The following is a 13,114-nucleotide window of genomic DNA, read 5'->3' on the forward strand; positions in this document are numbered from 1 at the left end:
AGTGGCTTTCCCCAAGGGGGCTTTCATAAGGATTTTGTCCTAACTTTGGGTAGATTGGGACACAGAGTCAAGGCGTACAGTGAAATTCTTAGAAATTAGGATCTCTTCTGAGATGTTCAAGACGAAAGGGCAGAGGGTGAGAACCATTCAGCATACCTTTTTCTGACTGTAAAGGTCAACGAGAGCATGACTGGGACCTCAAAGATGTTCCCATCCTTGTCACGGTGAGGCAATGGAAAGCAATATCCGGACTCCAGGGCCACCTTTGTCTTCAATCGGCTGCATGATCTTGGGCAATTCAGTCCCTCTCTGGGCCTCAGATTTCCCATCTGTGAAGCGAGGGGGTTGAATTTGATTGCCACCATCCTCTTCAACTCTACATGCCTCAACTCTCCATTTGACCGATAGGTAGACCTTATCACTCCAAGAGGAGAGTCTCCTGCCTTTCTCAGAGCTGCAGGTCTGCTGTCCAGCAATTGCATGTCTGTTGGAAAAGTGGCTTGAGGTAGCAGGATGAGATGGGTATTTTCAAGACAGCAGATCCAGGGTCAGAACTGAGATGCCCACTTGGACGACAGTGCATTGGGACAGGTCAAGTCCTTCACAGTCATCAGTAAGTCCTGTAATGGACGGCTAGAGCCAAGGGAGCTGAGAATGACAGTTGCCCAGTATTGCTCACAGCTATGGGCCAGGGCTGCTTTCCTATTTTCAAAGCCTCCTGGGGCCGTGAAACAGCATCAGGAGAAACATGCCAAACCTGTTCCACTGTGTGTCAGATATTTGTTTCTCATCCAGAGTGTCCATCTTCATCATCTCCCTCACACTCAGCATCTTTTCCTTCCTTTAGCCCAATTCCCCACACACTTTGGCCCCCTCTACCCCTTAGCATTCCCCGAGGCGCTGTCATTTCTTCCCCTGGGAATGCCTCTAGGGAGTAGGTAGCAGAGATGAAGCTGTGGGACGGTGGTAGAGTGGAGAGAGCGCTGGAAGCCCAGTGAGGTGGTGAGTTGGAGGCATGTTTGGAATATTCAGGCATGTCTATACCTGAAGTCCAATCAAATAACAACAACACACTGCCTCTGCTAGCTCTGTTCGGGTGGAAAAGCAGCCGATTTGTACAGGCTGTTGGGCTGGTCTTTGGATCCTCTCCCCTACCCCATGCCAACTTGTGTTTCAGGTTGCTGGCTCCAGGCTGCAGGAACCCAGGGACCTAGGAGAGATTCAGATTGTGATGAGGCAAATGCTTTAAATGTTTGTCAACATCTTTAGTTTAAGTAACTCTAGTAGCTTCCTGAAACCCCTGACTTCAGGGGCTGGAGGAAGAGCTCAGGCAGCTCTACAACTCATCTGGAAAGCCTGGGGCCTGTGGATTTCAGAATGGTAACATGTCACACACACTGTGTGTTACATAAAAACCTCCAGCAGGGTCTGGAGCAGCTCCAAAATCACACATACTAATATTTCTGCAGCAAGATATATCTAAAAAGTCATACAAGTAGGATAAATAAAGGCTAAAAAGAGTCTCATGCCCGTTCAGGTCATGCTTTGCTACTAACTAGGTTCAGGTCAGGTTGGGTTCTGTTGAGTTAGGAAAAAACTTTTGATTTTCAGATATTTGTGGATTTGGGACTGCTATTAAGGCATCGCAGCTCTATATTGCCTCACATAATCCTACCAGGTGGGATTAGCATTCCCATTTTACAGGTGGGGAAGCTAGGGCTCAGAGAGCATCAGTAACTTGTCTAATGCCATTCGGTTGGTAAGTGGATTCCAGTCACAGAGATGAGCTGTGATTCCAATCCAGGTCTGTTCATCTCCGGAGCCAGGCTTTTTCCTCCGAGGTATGATGCCCTTTACCTTTAGGAGTGACTGAAGGAGAGTTGAGGGTGGGGGTGGGGAGCTCTGACTCTGGCATCTTCCCTGATTAGGAAGGCACTTCCTGCACATCTGATAGGGATCATTTACTGGCTTGTTCTTGTTCATACCTTGACTTCTGGGATCCCAGTAAGCTTAAAGTCTCAGAAGAGAGGAAGCTAAAGTTCAGTCAACTTTGTGGCTTACAAGAAGAATCCAGCTGGCTCCGTGGGGGCTGTGAGAGCCAAGAACAAACGGGGTCAAGTTGGATTTAGTGAGAGAAGCATCACCTGCAGTGGAAACAACCCCGTGCAGAACCGATGGAACGCACAGGGCTCCCTGCTTCCCCACCCACCACCTGCTGTAGAAGGCTCGCCTTGAGTAGGGACCCATCTTGAGAGAAGGACTGTCTGGGAGGGTCACAAACTCCAGATGAGGGTGAGGGTGGTGTGCAGCTCGAAATAAGGAGAATTCAGCCGGGGTGGGGGTTGTCTCACTGGTCTTCATTAGTGATGTAAAAAAAGGTCAAAGGAAGAGCTAATTCAGTTTGTTGAAGATACACCACATGCTTTTTAACACTTGATTGGAAAGACAGACGTTGGTCTGTTGTCTGGGCAGTGACATAGGTAAACCCCTCCCCCTACCTTCTAAGTGCTGTCAGATGGTGGCTGCCATTTCTGGGTCATCTGTAGGTCAGCTAAGATTTGAACTCTTACTATGCAGGCACACAGGAGTCCACAGTGTCCTGTGCTGTCCTGCTGTCAGTGAACTCACAGCAGCACTTGGGCCAGCCGCTCTGGTTGGGGAGTGGTCTGGGCTGTGTGTGTCCTTCTACCCATTAGGAAGGGTGGTAGGTTCGTTGCCATAGGAACAAGGAACATCTGCTCCAGACAACTAGAGACAGAGTGGGGGAAGATTTTCTTAAAGGGACCATTAGCTCATGGAGTTGCTGCCTGGAAAGTAGGTTTTTCTAAAGAAGACCTGAGGGGCAGATCAGAACCCTTGGTCTGAGAGAACTGCGAGCCTCTAAGGTGGCAAAGGACCCTCATTTGCTTTGGGAAGTGCAGGAGAGAGGATACAAGATTTTCTTCTCCCCCAAATAACGGATGTCCTCCAGGAACGTGTCTCAAAGCTGTGTTAGCCTGCGGGCTCTGAGCGCCCTGGCCCATCCATCAGCAGGGCTGGTCTGCCACCTTCGTTAGGGATCTTAGTTCACCCATATGGCCCCCACTTCTGTTGCCCACTCCCCCTAGACATCCTGGGAGCATTTCTAAACCGGGTAGTAGCAAACTTATCTGCTTTCTCTGACTCTTACCTCCACCCTGTCCTCTCAGACAGCCTGACTTCTAGGCCAGTCAAGGTCTTCCAGCACCGTTTTCTGCTGCCCTTGCGCCAACTCCCTGGTCCTTTTCCTTCCTCTTCCTTTCACCTTCCTTTTCTTCCTCATGGCAGCCACATCTGCAGAGTTGAGACGTTGGGTCCTCCAGAAGTCATCTTGTTCTTCTTCCTGGTATTAGTTAGGACTTTTGAGTACGTTACTGGCACTGCTCAAAGCACCTTAAGCTCCAAAGGGGATTTTATTGTAAGGGCCAGAGAAATGGCTGGACCACAGGAACAAACTAGACCAAGAAGCTAAATGCCGCAAGTATGGTCTTGCCCTTTGCTCCTCTCCGTGTGCTGGCTTCAGTTTCTTCTCCCTGCAGAGCCGTTCCGGCTCCGTGGTCAGCCTACAGGGTGGAAAAGATGGCCTCCAGCAGCTCCCTCGTGTACCTGTTACCTGGAGAAAGAATGATCTCTTTTTTTCCTCTCAATCCCAATTCCCATCCCTGGAAAGGTGTTTCGGCTGAGCTGGGGTCAGATGGCTACCTATAACCAAGAGAGTAGTGTCAGGTTTTAGCAGCATGGCTGTTACCACCGTAACTACGTGGGTATCAAGGTGGAGAGGCAGTTTCTAGAAAGGGATGGGTACTTTCTATCACCATTAGCCTTTCCTGGACCTCCAAGCCTAGAGGAGCTTGGTTTGGAGAGTTTACACACCCCTGGCCTCTTTTGTTCAGCTCTTTTCCCGTCTGGCTATGGGGGCCGGCAAGGCCTAGTAGGTAGCACGGCAGTGTGACTGAAGGAGCCAGGGCATGGCTGTGGAGTCCTTGCCGCTCCCCGTGGGTGGAAAAGGCGTGGAACCCGAATCTTGAAGGCCATTCAGGCCCCCAGCCTACCCAGAGTTAACACTCTAGCCTTTTAGTAAAGTCCTTCAGGAAAGATTTTATCGTTCCATCAGACACTAGGGAGTCAAGATCTAAAAGCCTCAGGCCTAAAAGCTCGTCACTGTTTCTAAATTCAGTCTTTCATAATGTTATTGAGGCCACTGTCCCCCATTCCATCTTGGACTTGTGAGGAGGACCAATGCCCGCCATCTTGTTTAGGTTAGGATCGAATCAGTGACTGTGAAATCATCCCCTTGCATGAGGAGACAGGGATTTGGGCCAGGGTATATAGGATTTGGAACCATTTCTGGCTGGCTGCTGCCCTTCATCCCGATGAACTCCAGAGAAGAGAAACACATTGAGGGGTCAAGTTGTCTAAGCCTTTCATGGAGCTGTCCCTCCTTCATGCCTTCCTCTGCCCAAACTCTCACCTCCATCCACTGTAATGCAGACATGGCCAGAAGGGCAGGCCCCACTTGGCTCTGCTCCGGGAGGGGTGGGAGGGCAGTGGAGAACTGAGCCCTTCCCTCTGCTCTTGCCTGACTCCCCTGGAGCCTGTGAGGTGGGAGTGTCTCTGGGCGGAGGAAAGGGAGGGCCTGCAGGGACCCAGGAGCTGAGCTATTTCTGGAACACAGAACACATCTGCAGCAGCCGCAGAGAAGGTCAAACTGTGGGCGCAGGGCTGGAATGCAGGGGCCAGGCGGCCGGGGGGGCTGCGGTTTTACCCCTCTTGGCAGCTTGGCGGGGCCCTGTGGGGAAGGTGGAGCTACCCATAGCAAAGTATGCAGGGTGGGGAGAGATGTGGCCCCAGTGGCGACGCTGATGGTGCAATGCACTGGAAGGGGGTTTGGGGAGTGGCACAAAATCCAAATACCCATTGCACTGAGGTGGGGAGAAATTTAATTCCAGGGTATGGGGGCTCTATTTCGTGCTCTCTGCCATGAAAAAAAAAATCAGGTCAGGCAAAGCGCTGTGAGATGGGAAAGAGAAACAGTGCCAAGGCAGGGGCTGGGAGGCTCAGACAAACACAGGTGTGTGAGCTGTGCCTGTGTTCAGAGGTACGGACGGACAGACGTGGGGGCGAGTTTACTGGGAAGCGATGCAGCTTAGCTTCAGCCTCCCGCTCGCGCCAGCCGGTTCCAAGGCTCCCTCTAACTTGTACTTGTAGTCTTTTTCTTCATAAGAACTGCCCAAATTGTGTAAGCTTCAGGCCCCACAGACCTGGCTCTGCCCCTGCATCCTCGCGCACCCACATTCACTCACCCTCCTTCCTTCCCTTTCTGCCACTTCACAAGTCCTCTCCTCTACGTACAATACCCGGTGTCCTCCGCGCTTTACCCTCATCCTCACACATGCCTGTGTGTGGCCTGGGGCTTCTTGAGTTTCTGTTTATAGTTCGAAAATTGCCCTGCTCCGGCTCTGCCTTTGTCACAGAAGGACCATCTTGGCTAAATCTGACCGCTGCTTGACCTCTGGGCACCTTGCCCTTGGTCTGCCCCTCTTCAGCTCCCCAGATGCATAAGCTGTTGGTTTGTTTTCCTTCTCATGCTGTGGGTCCTCCTCAGCTGGTCCCAGACTGTAAAATAGGGAGAGAGCTCCAGAGGAGCTTTCTCAAGGAACCTGAAGTGCTCAGGACTTGGTAGCCTCTTTTGTCCTCTCATTCACTCTGTGGGCAAGGTAATTCCCTGCTCAGGCCCAGTGGGCCCCAAGGGGCAAGCACTTGCCCACATTATACAGCTGGATGGGTGCAGTACACGCACTAGAACTTGGGTCTTCCCAGACAACTCCTTCAGCCCAGTGATGTAGTCCCTAGAATTGACTTGCTTTTTAACTTCCAAGTGTGACATGACACAGAAAACCAAAATCTCCCTCCTAGTTCAGAGTATGATAGGGCAGACCTCCCTCCTCTTTGAGATTCTTAGGTGTTGATTTTTCTGGCTCCTAAGGGTAAGGGGTCGGCCTCAGATGATCACAAGTGATCTGAGGTGGGTGGTGGCTTAAAGGCATTACAGACTAGACTGAAGAATATCTAAAGCGCCGTCTTGATGGATAACTTCTTTAGGAGCAATTATTAAGCATTCATCTTCACGCGTCAAAGTGCTAAGGGGTTTTGTAGTCAAAAATTAGGCCATGGGTTCCCATGAGTGAATGAATGATTCGAGACAGAGGCCGACAGTTAATAATAATTACTGGTATTTACTGAACATTACTAGGTGCCAGGATCTCTCTTGAATTCTCTGCTTGTATAATCTCATTTAATCCTATGACAGACCCTTGAGGTAGGAGTTTATATTATCCCTGTTTACAGATAGGGGAATGAAAGCACAGAGAGGTTAAGTCACTCACTCAAAGCCCCTTAGGTAGTAACTGGTGGAGTCAGAATTGGAACTGGGACAGTCTGGCTCCAGAGCCAATGCAGATTCAACTCAGCAAAAATAAACTAAAGGATTAGTTTGTAGGATGATGCACGAGAAGGGAATTTCAAGTTGCACAACAAACTTGAAGTGGGAAAAGACCTGGCTTTGGGCTGTGTCCTCGGCTCTAATCCCAGCTTTCCCACTTCCGAACCGGGTAGCCTTGGGCTGCTTACCTGACCTCTCAGGTTCCTCCTCCATAGGTACAGGACAGCAGTACCTATCTCGGGAGGTTCAGCAGAGAATGTGCTGGTGTCATGCCTTGGGTAGGTGTTAATTTCCTTTCTTTTCTGTGCCAGTTGTCAAGGTTAATTCTTGTTTCGGGAAGAAAATGTCCAACCAGCCCTCCAATAACTAGTCTTCTGGACAAGACTTCCTGCCATCACCATTGGTCCCTATTGGGACTGCCTGGAATCGGAGGAAAGACAGGCTGGAGAGGGAGGGGCATTTGGCTTCATGTAGCTCTCAGGCAGCTGTCACCCTCTGACCCTTATTGCTCCATTATCTTTTCTTCCTTTTAAAAACAAGGCTATTCTCTTGCATAAACACAGTACAATCAACAAATTCAGGAATCTTAACATTGAAACAATACTATTATCTAATAGACAATCACCAGTTGCCCTAGTAATGTCATTGGAATCTAATCCAGGAGCATGTCTCTACTCCTCTTTAATCTGGAATAATTCCTCAGCCTTTCTTTGTTTCTCATGCACTGAGGTTTTTGAAGAGTGCAGGCCCTCTCTCTGGCCCTTTCTGGGCCTTGTCCAGTCTCCCCATTTCCCTCCCAGTCCCCCCAGTCTCATCCCTGAGCAGGGCTGACTAGGGTGAGGTGACTGAGGCACTCTCCTTAGGCACACAATTTAAGAGGATGCCAAAAACCTCAGTAATCAAGATAAATAACATTTAATGCGATATTTTCAAAAATCAAAATCAGTGCAAAAATTTCACGAAGAACAAAAATATCAACATTTTCAATAACAACAGGATAAGTAACAGTGTCATTCCAAGCAATGTTGGAGCCTCAGGCGAAAGGGAGATTGAGTAATACTGATCTGGTCTTTATTTAAAATGATATTTCATTCATCATGGATTTTTTGCACTAATTTTTATTCCAAAAAATATTACATTAAAATATTATCAATCTCGATCATTGAATTTTTAGATGCCTCTTACATTGTGTGCCCCCATGCCCTGCAGAGTGGGTTTCCTCCCTCCTGTCATCCTGTCCTCAGAACTAGGGAGAGAGAGGGGTGGGGCTCCCAGCCAGCCCTGGCCCTGGCCAGAGTGGAGGAGGAGGGAGGGTGGGGGACAGAAGAGGAGGGAGAGGAGGGGTGCAGAGGCCTGGAGCCCTCTAACAGCTTCCAGCTGCTTCCACACCCACCAGACTTCCTGCCTTGGGAGTGGTGTTTGGTTGGCTTTTCCCCCCTCTTTTCTCATTAGATGTGTGATCTGATTAGATCCTTAGATACCCTCATCCCTCCCAGTCTCCCCTGTCTTAACACTGCATGGTTCCCCTTAGTTGAGCCTGTTCTGACCCTAGATCTGCCCCTGTTTTCATCCATCCTGGGACCCCTTCTGGGTCTGTCACTTGTGCTGTAGAAAAGCATCCACCCAGTGTGGGGTGAGCACCACGATGCTGGTTCATGTTCCACAGCTCTGGGAGCGGAGCCAGAGCTGAGGGACAGGCGGGGGTGTCAGCCAGGCTGCGGGCAGACCGCGTGTTAACAGGAAAGAGCTCCAGACTGAGGTTAAGAGACTGGGCTTAGCCTTGCCTCCCATGTAGGAGGTGGGTTATCTTAGTCAAGACCCTTTACCTCTTTGAGCCTCAGTTTTGTTTGTTGTTTGTTTGTTTTTTGTAAAATGAGAGTGTTAATATTTTTCTGCTAACCTCATAAGACCATAAAAGAATCAAGTGAGATAGTGATGGGAGGGCTTTGTGAACTGTACAGGGTTTTACCTGATATTTTCCCTTCTGTCATAAAACAAATAATTCTTTATTTTTATAAAGGCCACATTCAGGTCTGCCACATTATTTGACCTAAATCCAGGAGAGGAGTCCAGGCTGATTCAAAGCCATGTCCATCCCTGTCTTTAACCAGCAGACTAAAGTGGGTCACTAAGAAAAGCTGGAATCCCTGCCCACCCCGCCTTCACTTGCCTACATTTATCACATAATGGGGAACATAATGGGGAAAACAAAACAAAACAAAACAAAAAAAACATAATGGGGGCTTCCCTGGTGGCGCAGTGGTTGAGAGTCCGCCTGCCGATGCAGGGGACAGGGGTTCGTGCCCCGGTCCGGGAGGATCCCACATGCCGCAGAGCAGCTGGGCCCGTGAGCCATGGCCGCTGAGCCTGCGCGTCCGGAGCCTGTGCTCCGCAATGGGAGAGGCCACAACAGTGAGAGGCCCACGTACCGCAAAAAAAAAAAAACCATAATGGGTGAGGTCCAGGAGTAGGTGCTGGGTTTTTTTTTTTTGATGTCTCAACTGAAGACTTTTCTTTTTTATAGCTTTATAGAGGTGTAATTGATTTATGATAAACTATTTAAAGGGTAAAATTTGATGCAGTTTTTGAAACCATAACTACAATTAAGATAATGCACATATATCCATCACTCCCCAAAGTTTCTTCCCGCCTTTTTGAAATCCCTCTCTCTACCCTGTGTCCACGCAACTTCCGATCTGCTTTCTGCCACTATAGATTCGTTTTACGTTTGTCAGGGTTTTGTATAATGGAATCATACGGTATACACTTTTTATTTGGGGGAAGGGGTCTGGCTTCTTTCATTCAGCACAGTTATTTTGAGATGCATCCCTGTTGTTATGTATATCAATAATTCATTTCTTTTTATTGCTGAGTCATATGGATGTAACACATATTGTGTTCACCTATTCATGGACATTTGAGTTTTTTGCAGTTTGGGGCTTTACAAATGAGCTGCTATGAATATTTTTGCTCAAGTCTTTGTGTGGACATATGCTTACATTTCTTTTAGGTAAATACCTAGGAATCAATGGGTTGTATGTTCAACTGTATGGAAAAGTTTGGCAGTTAAAAAGTTAAGCAAAGTGGACGTACCATTTAAAATGTCTCATCAGCAGGGTATGACTTCCCGGTCATTTACATTTTTGTCAACATTTGGTATGATTAGTCCTAATTTTAGCAGTTCTGGTGTGTGTGTGTAGTGTTATTATGGATTCAACTTGCATTTCCCTAATGACTAGTGATGTTGAACATGTTTTCATGTGCTTTATTTGACATAGTATATCCTCTTTGGTGGAGTGTCGGTTTAAATCTTTTGCCCACCTTTTTTCTATTATTGTGTTTGCTGTCTTAATATTTAGTTGTCAGAGTTTTTTATATATTCTAGATGAAAGTTTTATGTCACATTTTGCAAATATTTTCTCCAGTTTATGGCTTACCTTTTTATTTTTGTAACAGCATCCTTTGAAAAGTAAAGTTTTTTATTTCAATGAAGTTCGATTTCTTTTTCTTTTTGGCTGTGTTGGGTCTTCATTGCTGTGTGTGGACTTTCTCTGGTTGCGGTGAGCAGGGGTTACTCTTCGTTGCGGTGCACAGGCTTCTCATTGTGGTGGCTTCTCTTGTTGTGGAGCATGGGCTCTAGGTGCATGGGCTTCAGTAGTTGTGGCTTATGGGCTCTAGAGAGCCAGCTCAGTAGTTGTGGCGCACTGTCTTAGTTGCTCCACGGCATGTGGGAGCTTCCCAGACCAGGGCTTGAACCTGCGTCCCCTGCATTGGCAGGAAGATTCCCAACTGCTGCACCACCAGGGAAGTCCCTGAAGTTTGATTTCTTGATATTTTGTTTAAAGTTCGTGAGTTTTGTGTCGTATTTAAGAAATTTGCCAAACCAAGAATCACTAAGATTTTCTCCTGTGTTTTCTTCTAGAAATCTTATAGTTTAAGCGCTTACATTTTAGGCCTTAGTCCATTTTGAGTTCACTTTTAATGGTAGGGTCAAGGGGTTTTGTTTTTGTTTTTGGTATATGGACCTCTAGTTTTCCAGCACCATGTACTGAAAAAGCTCTCATTCCCACATTGAATTGCCTTTATACCTCTGTGGAAAACCAGCTGACCATATATGCATGGTCAATTGGTCAATTCCTGGAGTCTCTATTCTGTTACATTTATCTGTACATGTATCTTTATGCTGATACCACATTGTCTTGACTACTGTAGATTTATAATCTTGAAGTCAGGTAATCTAAGACTTCTAACTTTATTCTTTATTCTTCTAACCTTATTCTCTTTTTTGAAAGTTTTTGGGGGTACTATGGGTCCTTTTCATTTCTATATGAATTTCAGAATCACTTGGTCAATTTTTACAAAGAACCTATTGAGATTGTATTGACTCTATAGGAAAATAAGTGGAGAATTGATATTTTAACAATCTCCTTTTCCATACAAACAGTATATTTCTCCTTTTATTTAGATTTTACTTAATTTCTCTCGCTAGTGTTTTACAGTTTTCAGTATATAGGTCTTGCACATCTGTTGTCAAATTTATTCCTAAATATTTCATATTTTTTACCCTATTATAAGTAGTCTTTTTAAAAGTTCAGTTTTTCATTGTTTGCTGCCACTATATAAAGATACAACTGATTTTTCTATATTGACTTTTTATCCTGAGCCCCTCTCCCCCTTTAAAACTCCATTTTACAGAGCAGGAACCTGTACATACTGAGATGCAGGGCTTTTACATGATATGATAAGCATTTAAAAGCATGTGAAAACATCAGCATCTTTTCCCATTTTAAGTTAATAAATCATATGTAGCAGCCCTGCAGCCAGATGTGAGAGGAGGGAGTGGTATGGTGAACCTGACCCTCCACAGGCAGTGCAGCCCTAGATTTCTGGGGTATTCTCGAGGGTGAATGGAGCAGGTGGGAATGCATGCAGCCCCTTTAAGAGACCAGGGCCAACCAGCCATCAGGCCGCTGGGAAGGCAGCCCAGGAGATAAGATAAGGCCCCCTGGCAGGTTTAAGCCAGGGTCTTGAGCCACAGTGACTGGACTACTGACAAACAGGAACCAGGGGTGATGAGAGGAGGTGCAGCTACTAGACTCAGACTGGCACGAAGTGGAGCAGCCTGACCACCCACTGGGGCCTGAAAGGAGAAGGGGGTATTAACTGTGGGTGTGGAGAAAGAGGGCGCTTGCATTCTCCTGTATAGCCTATCATGTTTATGATCATGGTTTAAAAACACTGCTAGACTGTACTTCAAGGCTTTCTATGTAGTGAATTTTCCATAAATATGTTTATAAACCTCTATATGCTCCCTCTACTGATATCCTTATGCTGTCGTGAGATGCTTCGTTATTGGATTTGGAGACTACCTGATTTCTTGCTCAAACTAGAAAAATCCTGGCAAGGAATTACTCTGAAAAGTCTGGAGCTGCTCATTTGCACATATCTGCATAGATTTGCATGTGTCCTACATGTAGATACATACTTCTGTGCTGGATTTAGATCTCCCCAAATCAGTTGCCTATTTTTAAAGGGATAAAGAGGTGATTTGACTCTACTCATTCCTGCTCACCTTTCTTCTGCATCCTCCAAAGATGCAAAATTATTCCTGCAGCTTTGAAATATAAAATAGACCACCTGTGACACACAGTTTGTACAGTTACGAGCAATCCTCTTTGCCTGTCGAGTTATTTTCCATCTTCGTTTCTATTACAGTTCCTAGCTCCAAACTCCTGGGTGAGTCAGGGAATTATTAAGGCAAAGAAACGCTGTGGCTAAACAGCCAGGAGCTGAAATTGCTTAGGAGCCTTCCAGGATTGTGCCCTGTACCTAGACAGAGAGGCTAGAGGCACATACATTGACCTGAAGACCACCTTCCCACTGTTTCCTGGCCCAGGGCTAGGGATGCTCTGACTACCTTTGTCTGTTCTCCCTCCTCCAGGAACAAATAAAAATATCATCCCCTCCCCCCGATCCTGGCTCCTCTATTGGCCTGCTAGGCAAATATTTCATAATGTGGGCTCATCCAATTGGGCATCATGCCAGAGCCCAGCACCTCAGGTTGCCAGCGTGCGCCAATCAGGCGGGGCAGCCTGGGTGGGACTAGAGGGCTCCTGCTTTCCACATGGGAGGCAGCAGCATTACTCAGGTGGATGGCATCAAGGTGGGACTTGCCACTTTCTCAGAGCTGGGAAGAGGGGACAGGGCTGTCCATCAGCCAGCTGGAGGCGACCGGCACTGAAGGGGTTAAGGCCAGTCAGCATGTGCGGCTGTTAATGATTGCTACCCACCAGGGACCTGGTGAGTGTTAAAGGAGAACCTTTTCCCTGTTCCTGAGTGTGAAAGGAGTCAGGGCGAGAGCAGAGGGGACCCCAGAGAAGAGCCGGTGAGTGAGTGGTTATCTGTCTGCTGTATATTCGTCTGGGTGGCTCTGGAGCAGGTAAGAGAGCACCAATATTCCCATTCCATCAGCTAGAGTGGGCTTTTGTTACAACCGGACAAATTCTCAGCTTGGGGCCAGATTTCGGTATCATTCCTATTTATTAGAAGGAAATCTTTAGGGTTGTCTTAGTCTAAGGGCTGTGAACTACTTGGCACAGAAGCCGGAAATACACATCATTGTCTGTCCTGATGCAGAGACAATGGTTTGGTGTG

The 13,114-nt window shown here is 47.2% G+C and overlaps 1 protein-coding gene across 9 annotated transcripts in view; it reads left to right on the forward strand.

Moving 5' to 3' along the window:
* Positions 1–12,622: 12,622 nt before the first annotated feature.
* The window catches only part of PLEKHA6 (pleckstrin homology domain containing A6), a 57,732-nt gene continuing 57,240 nt past the window's right edge, over positions 12,623–13,114 (forward strand). For 7 of the 9 annotated variants that reach the window (XM_059996195.1, XM_059996230.1, XM_059996214.1 and 4 more), the window contains exon 1: positions 12,785–12,899. The gene's annotated coding sequence lies outside the window, so the exon portion shown is untranslated. Of the gene's footprint in view, positions 12,761–12,783; positions 12,900–13,114 lie in introns of those variants that run through there. The other 2 variants (XM_059996207.1, XM_059996203.1) reach the window with 2 other exon arrangements.

Source organism: Delphinus delphis, chromosome 1 (genome assembly GCF_949987515.2).
Source record: "Delphinus delphis chromosome 1, mDelDel1.2, whole genome shotgun sequence".
Classification (NCBI taxonomy): domain Eukaryota; kingdom Metazoa; phylum Chordata; class Mammalia; order Artiodactyla; family Delphinidae; genus Delphinus; species Delphinus delphis.